Source organism: Salvelinus namaycush, unplaced genomic scaffold, assembly GCF_016432855.1.
Source record: "Salvelinus namaycush isolate Seneca unplaced genomic scaffold, SaNama_1.0 Scaffold1272, whole genome shotgun sequence".
Lineage (NCBI taxonomy): Eukaryota > Metazoa > Chordata > Actinopteri > Salmoniformes > Salmonidae > Salvelinus > Salvelinus namaycush.
Window position 1 is genome coordinate 17,594 of NW_024057978.1, and position 8,260 is coordinate 25,853.

At 36.9% G+C, this 8,260-nt stretch overlaps 1 long non-coding RNA gene across 1 annotated transcript; it reads right to left on the reverse strand.

The window, feature by feature from the left end:
* Window positions 1–1,279: 1,279 nt before the first annotated feature.
* LOC120036265 lies at window positions 1,280–6,458 on the reverse strand. Its single transcript, XR_005474443.1, has 3 exons — window positions 6,425–6,458; window positions 1,577–1,693; window positions 1,280–1,325 (listed from the first exon to the last, which is right to left on the reverse strand). It is a non-coding gene; the product is annotated as an uncharacterized LOC120036265 (long non-coding RNA).
* Window positions 6,459–8,260: the final 1,802 nt, after the last annotated feature.

Sequence of the window (8,260 nt, forward strand, 5' to 3'; positions counted from 1 at the left end):
GTAGATCTTATTGAGAAGTGTTGGGTTTCCTTGTTTAGCGATCCCCTCAAATACACATTGAAACTTCTTCTTTAGATTAGATTTGAGTTCACATTGGCAAGTCACAGCAAGCTCATCTGAATCTAGAAATAACACAGAGGATATTAATATCATGTCTGTTTTAATACCTACAGTATTGTAGGACTATTATAAAGTTTAAATTATAATCATTTATTCTATTAACTGACTGTGTCACACCCTGACCATAGTTTGCTTTGTATGTTTTATGTTTTGTTTGGTCAGGGTGTGATGTGAGTGGGCATTCTATGTTGTATGTCTGGTTTGTCTATTTCTATGTGTTTGGCCTGATATGGTTCTGAATCAGAGACAGGTATTTTGCGTTGTCTCTGATTAGGAACCATATTTAGGTAGCCTGTTTTGTATTGTGGGTTGTTGGTTATTGGCTATAGTTGCCTGTGTCTGCACTATTATATATAGCGTCACGTTCATTTGTTGTTTTGTATTAGTTTGGTTTGTGTTTCTTCTTTAATGAATTAATAAATTAGACGTAGTATTATCACGCTGCGCCTTGGTCCTCCTCTCTTCCACATTACGACGAGCGTGACAGACTGTATAAATGTGTAAATGTTTTCATAATGCATTACGGACTGGTGTGACTGATTATATTATTATTGGTATTATTGATGGTATTATTAATGTTGTCTCTCTCTCTATCTCTTAATCTACACAACACATCCCTGCTGCTACTTGATGAGGTCACTATGTGTTGTGTTATTAAGGCTGCTACAATATCATTGAGTTACTCAGCTACTTTAGCTGTACTTTAGCTACAGCTTTTAAATGTTATAAAACATCATTCAACATGAGGCAGACAGATCTTACTTTTCTCCAGTGTGTCAGCAAGCTCCTTCTGGTTCATTTTCCTCAGGACGTTCAGTGTGATCTTCAGAGCCCCCTCTCTGGCACTGCTCTCCTGCTTCTCATCTTCAGCGTCCACCACTTCCTTATCCTGCTTCTGACTCTCAAAGCCTTCTGGGAGTTCAAAACTCAGAATCCTCTTGAACATCTTCAGCTCGTTCTTCACAAATGTCATAATTTTCTCTTCAAGCAACTGAAATAAATCAAGTAAATAAGTTAAGCAAGAGACAAAATGCTTTCTCATTAACACATTAATGAATGATTGACAGATCAACTTTACTTGAGGTAAACAAAAACAAATGTACATAACAGGACCACATACACTGAATATGGAGGCCAGGTCTGTTTGATGACTCTGGGAAGACTGACCACTGAGAATCTCTGACTCTGATCTCTCCTGTTGGTTTCTGTGGACAAAGCATGATTACATCTCCTCATCCAGGGAGTTCACACACACACACACACACACACACACACACACACACACACGGAGGGAATGTTGTGTTTGTTTAATATTGTTTAATGACAATGAAAATGGGAAAAAGGATTAGCCTATGGATTATGAAAACAACCAAAATAAACGGGAAAATGGGAGAGGAGAAATGACTAGAGACAGTGTTGTTTATCTCACTGACCATGACCAATGAGTTCTTCTTACCTTTGTTCAGTAGAAAAGTCTCCCTCTCTAAACACTATAGGTTGATTCATAGACTGGTCACTCTTCATGGACACACAGCTGGGTACAGGGGAGGCTGGTCTCTCCTGCTTGATTGGTCTTCAACACAACAGAGACAAACATTACATCTCTCATATAATCTGAGCTCAGATGGGGAAACATAGGAAGAGCTTCATTCCAAAACGCTATATATTCATTTTCAGAAATGTTCGCAAATTAGCTTTTATTGTTTAAAGAAATTATGAAAGAGATTGGTGTGTTTTTTCACTATCTGGGATTTTTCAATGACAGACAAATAATTTCAGAGAGACAAATAATCATGTTTTTTTTGCGAAATGTTATATCTCTGCCTCGCTCTCAGAGAAATCAGTAGTACTGTTTTACTGTACTGGTTTTACACAATCAAATGTGACTTATGTAGCAAAATTTGAAATTGTGTTTTTTACATTGGATAAACACATTTGGATAAAAGTAGAGACTCAGAGCTAGAAAATGGTATATCAGACACTACAGTTGAGGAACAAAGGGAAAGTAATTCTGCTTTGAACGTTGATTAACTTGTAACCTCACTTTTGAGAAAATGGCCTTTGAATGTTTTGGTACCAACTGGAGAGCTCTTCTTTGTCTACAGGACACTTACTTTGGCAGATAATGTCACCCATCTAAATAAATATATTTTGATATATAATAAACTAAATGTATGATGTTTTTGGTTTATGTCACTTGAATTGATTGTTATGCAATATATTGTTATTTCATGGTTGTAAGTGGTAAAATGAACTAGATAATGTTATATTTTGCAATTCTGAGTAATTACTACTTTAGTAAGGAATTACACATTCTTCAGTACTACTGCAGTTGCTACATAATTCCAATAGATGGCAGCATAAGACCACAAATGACATTTCAGAAGATTAGTTTAGTTTTCTCCCTGGATACACCACCACTCCCGCTCACAGAAAAACTCCTGTTTGCTTCTTTCTGTCCCTTTCCACACTGCTAACGCAAGAGGAAGGACTGAAAAAGCATTGAACAGATTACTGTGAAGTAATATAATTATGAATCATGTTTATAATTACCTGTATTTATGCTCATGTTTTGAAATGATACTTAATTAATAGAACGGTTATTAATAAGCATGAACATTAGTTCAGTCACCTCTGGTCGAGAAAAACGTATTTTCCTAGTACATTCATGGTCAAATTCATCAACCAGCATCGACCCGCTCTGCCTTCTCAACTCAGCCCTGCTAAAAAAGCTTTTGTTGCCACTCTGCATTCTCCGGGGGCATGTTGAGGTAAATTTACTAACCGGGAGGGTTGCGTGAAGTAAATTATTGGCAGGCTGGAAGACACACTCTTGTCTTTTCTATTCCGAGGTTGTTAAATCTCAATATCAGATATTAAGATAATTTTTTAAATAATGTATGTACACTAGGGTTGAGGTTCTGACAAGTGATAATTTACCCGGGGTTCAATACCTGCTATATTCACAATTTTTGGGCTCTCCCAAAAGCTACACAGCCCTAATACGAGATATATAGCTAACTCCAGTAATGAGTGACCATTTTAGAAAAACATGGGACATGTAGTCTGTGGTTGCATGCTATTTTATGTCAATCATATTGCTGCTTGTAGCCTATAACTGATACTTCGTGGTCTTATGCTGCCTTCTATTGGAAATATTTAGCAATTAAAAGTTATTAATTCACTTACAGACATTGGTGAGGCAGCTGAGAATAAAGTTTATTTTTCTTGTTAATTCCTTAGATCTCAGATCTGCCCCATCTATCCCACACCAATTGATGGACTTTCACATAGAGGTTACTAGGTCACCCAGTTCCAACCACAAAAATGAAACCTAATGTGGCTTGTTTATCAAGTGTTCTGCCTTGCAATAATAATTAATAATAAAATAACAAATCAAAAATAGCTAAATGCTATTTAGTACTATAATTGTATTTACTAACATAATATTATTACTAAAATAGTTTCTAAAAGTGTTCAAGGCTCCCTACCCTAGAATTAGGGTTCAGGCTGAAATAGTTTATAACTAGGGTTAGGGGTTAAGACTAAAATAGGTCATACGAAGGGTTAGAGTTTCTGTACAGCATTTTGTGACATCTGCTGATGTAAAAAGTGCCTTATAAATACATTTGATTGATTATTAGGATTCGGGTTTCAAGGCAAAAAACAGTATTAACTCTCTTGCTCCTCCCTGTGGCCTTCTGCGGGTACTACACAACTCATTCGCAACACTTGCCAGGCTCATCATCTGAGGTAGCAACTGCGTCAAATCTAAAAAATCAATGAGCTAGACCTGTCCATTTGGTTTGCAACTCAGTGAACCTGAGCAGCATTCGCTCAATTACATGCCTACGAATGAAGATTTCAATGCATATCAAATTACCCAGCAAAAAAGATTGTCTGTATCGGCAGCATCTTGAAAAAGATGACAGGGAGATGCGTTTTGTTAAGGTTGTATACCTTTTTGTGAAAACAAATATCGTTAACCATGACCAGAAAATGTTTAACGTTTGATCGGTATGCGAACATGTACACAGGCGAACAGTGAGTTAGCAACCCAAATAGCCGTAACCCTTTTCATAATATGTTAACTGAGGTCAGAGTTCACAGTTAATGCTGGCAGGTCTCATTGATAACAATAGTGAAGCTGCCATTGTGATGCAGAACAATGATCTGGGAATAGAACGTTCAGAAGGTGAGTTGGTGCCAAGGTGCTCAATAGAACTAATAGGAGCTGGCAGGGAGAAAAATGACCTAAAATAAGGCATGTTTTTTGACAATTACTTCACAACTAGAAACACAAGGTAATGTTATGAAACTGGGCTTCATGGCGGATGCAATGAACTAGTTCTTATCAGAAAAAAAGTGTTGTTAAAAATGGAATGTATCCAGCCTACTTGAGGCGCCACGAAAATAATATTCAAAAGTTCAGTCCTTGGACACAGAGGGGTTAAACACTACCGTCCATCTAGTGGAGAGAGGAGAACTGGACAGAGGTAGCCAGCATCCGTCAACGAGAGAGGGAGAAGCCTTCCACGGGATTTAACAGGTGGAAAAAACAACCGGGGAGCTCAATCGGTCCACAAGAAATGCAGGCAGCCGTTGATGATGTAGTGGTAGCTATGGTAACTAGGATGCTGCTGGTTTCGTAGCTAGCTAACTTACCGAGCTGTACCGACTAGCTTGGCTAGCTAGCTGGTCGTTCGTCTGTCCCTCGTCTCGATGATGATGACGAATCCGGTGAAACACAAAATGAAACAAGGATAGAGAGTGAAAAGGATCTGGCTACACTCATACTGTCCCTGACCGTAAAGAAAAAAGCAAATTGAACAATAAACTCCGTCGTTATTCTCCAAGATCAGATTTTTAGGACACCTGGTGAGCTGTCCTAAGGAGTTAACAGCAGGTGTCTTGATAATACTATAGAATCATGCAGTGAGTCAGTGGTTCCTGTGCCACATGTAATTGCTTTGTAGTAGTTAAAAATAATGTTTTATAATTCTAAATGATCAATCCATTAATAATATAGACCTACATGCAACAGTATGTCTTGTGCTTTTGACAATGATTTCTGCATAATAATTGTGTATAAGAAGTGATACCATGTATGTCTGCATAGCACTTTGTCTTCATTTTGGCAGATTAACTCATGTTTATTTCTGAAGATTAACTCAGGTTTTCACCCAGCGGCGAAGGAGTTGGAGCTGTGGCAGGAGTTGGACCTGTGGCTGAAAGGGGGCTGGTTTGAATCCTGGGCCGGGCGCTGGAAAATAACAGGCGGAATTGATCTGACCACTGGAGGGCTGCTGGGTTCACATCCTCAAAACATTAACCTTTCGTTGATCAGAACTCTAAAGGTTCTTCTTCACTGAACCCAAAAATATATATTTCACTTTTAGTGGTTCCATATATTAAGGAAGTGATAGAAGCCTTTTTGGTTCTATAAGGAACCTTCTTTTCTAAGAGTGTATAATAAACACGTTTTCCTTTTGATTATTTAATTATCTACATCATGTTATTTCAAGTTGTCCCTTTGGAGCGCAACATCACATTGTTAAAAAATAATCCTAAATTGGGCGTGGCTATAAATTGGGCAATTGAAGGCATCTATGGTGTAATATGTGTTCGATGAAAATGAACATTGTTGCAACGTTGTAGGCAACATTATTGGCAAGGGACTTGATGCTACTATGCCAAAGATTTTTAGAGTTGTTAAACGGGTGTGAAGAGTGTGTTGATATAACGGTAATATTGTCCAAATTCTGCTTGTAACAACGATCAGAATTTATTTAAAAAATATGCATTCCATTATATTAGGCAATAATTAAGAGTAGGCAAAGTGGTTTTGTCGTGAAAATTCTATCAAATATCTAACATTACAACGAGTACAGTCAGGGTGCCGCGGAACCCCTGCAGTACCTCCACAGACCCCGGATTGAGAACCCCTGCAGTACCTCCACAGACCCCGGACTGAGAACCCCTGCAGTACCTCCACAGACCCCGGATTGAGAACCCCTGCAGTACCTCCACAGACCCCGGATTGAGAACCCCTGCAGTACCTCCACAGACCCCAGATTGAGAACCCCTGCAGTACCTCCACAGACCCCGGATTGAGAACCCCTGCAGTACCTCCACAGACCCCGGATTGAGAACCCCTGCAGTACCTCCACAGACCCCGGATTGAGAACCCCTGATTTAGCAGATGCTCTTATCCAGAGTGATTTACAGTAAGTGCATTCATCTTAAGATAGTTATTTATTTTGGAAATTAACTTAATAAATTCTTCATAAAATTGTCATCTTACCTCTTAGCTTTGGTGTCATGTCCCCCAGAGAGATGCATTTTAGAGGCAGGTCCCCCCTCCTCGCTCTCCCCAGAGAGACTCATTTTAGAGAACTGACCCCTAAACAGAGATCCAGCATGTTGGTTGTGGTTAACACAGTGACAACTAATTATTGAATTTCAATTGTTCTCATTTATTCATTATCTCTTTGAGAAATAAAATATTTACTATTATTATTACTATTAATTATTTTTATTCAATTTTCTAAACATATCTGAGAATGTAGACAGAAGGGATAAAACGGACATGAATGATTTGAGGGGGAAATCTTTGATCCATTCAGAAAGGTTTTTTGCATCAAGTAAGAGATTTTATATTATGTAAAGTAGACTAGGTTATAATGTATAGTAGTGGTTTGTTAGTGATATGTAGATGTTATATTATGTAAAGTAGACTAGGTTATAATGTATAGTAGAGGGTTGTTAGTGATATGTAGATGTTATATTATGTAAAGTAGACTAGGTTATAATGTATAGTAGTGGGTTGTTAGTGATATGTTATATTATGTAAAGTAGACTAGGTTATAATGTATAGTAGTGGGTTGTTAGTGATATGTAGATGTTATATTATGTAAAGTAGACTAGGTTATAATGTATAATAGTGGGTTGTTAGTGATATGTAGATGTTATATTATGTAAAGTAGACTAGGTTATAATGTATAATAGTGGGTTGTTAGTGATATGTAGATGTTATATTATGTAAAGTAGACTAGGTTATAATGTATAGTAGTGGGTTGTTAGTGATATGTAGATGTTATATTATGTAAAGTAGACTAGGTTATAATGTATAGTAGAGGTTGTTAGTGATATGTAGATGTTATATTATGTAAAGTAGACTAGGTTATAATGTATAGTAGAGTTTGTTAGTGATATGCAGATCAAGGTCTATACCTCGGCTATAGCCTACATATCATAGATGACCAGCCTAAACCTGTTCAGATCAGTTCACATAATTAGGTTATAATGTATAATAGTGGGTTGTTAGTGATATGTAGATGTTATATTATGTAAAGTAGACTAGGTTATAATGTATAGTAGTGGGTTGTTAGTGATATGTAGATGTTATATTATGTAAAGTAGACTAGGTTATAATGTATAGTAGTGGGTTGTTAGTGGTATGTTATATTATGTAAAGTAGACTAGGTTATAATGTATAATAGAGGTTTGTTAGTGATATGTAGATGTTATATTATGTAAAGTAGGCTAGGTTATAATGTATAGTAGTGGGTTGTTAGCGATATGTAGATGTTATATTATGTAAAGTAGACTAGGTTATAATGTATAGTAGTGGGTTGTTAGTGATATGTAGATGTTATATTATGTAAAGTAGACTAGGTTATAATGTATAGTAGTGGGTTGTTAGTGATATGTAGATGTTATATTATGTAAAGTAGACTAGGTTATAATGTATAATAGCAGGATGTTAGTGATATGTAGATGTTATATTATGTAAAGTAGACTAGGTTATAATGTATAGTAGTGGGTTGTTAGCGATATGTAGATGTTATATTATGTAAAGTAGACTAGGTTATAATGTATAGTAGTGGGTTGTTAGTGATATGCAGATGTTATATTATGTAAAGTAGACTAGGTTATAATGTATAGTAGTGGTTGTTAGTGATATGCAGATCGAGGTCTATACCTCAGCTATAGCCTACACCTGTTCAGGTCAGTTCACATAATGTTATAGTCCTACCAGCAGCAGGACAGAGAATGTACTGTATATAACCTACATATCATAGATGACCAGCCTAAACCTGTTCAGGTCAGTTCACATAATGTTATAGTCCTACCAGTA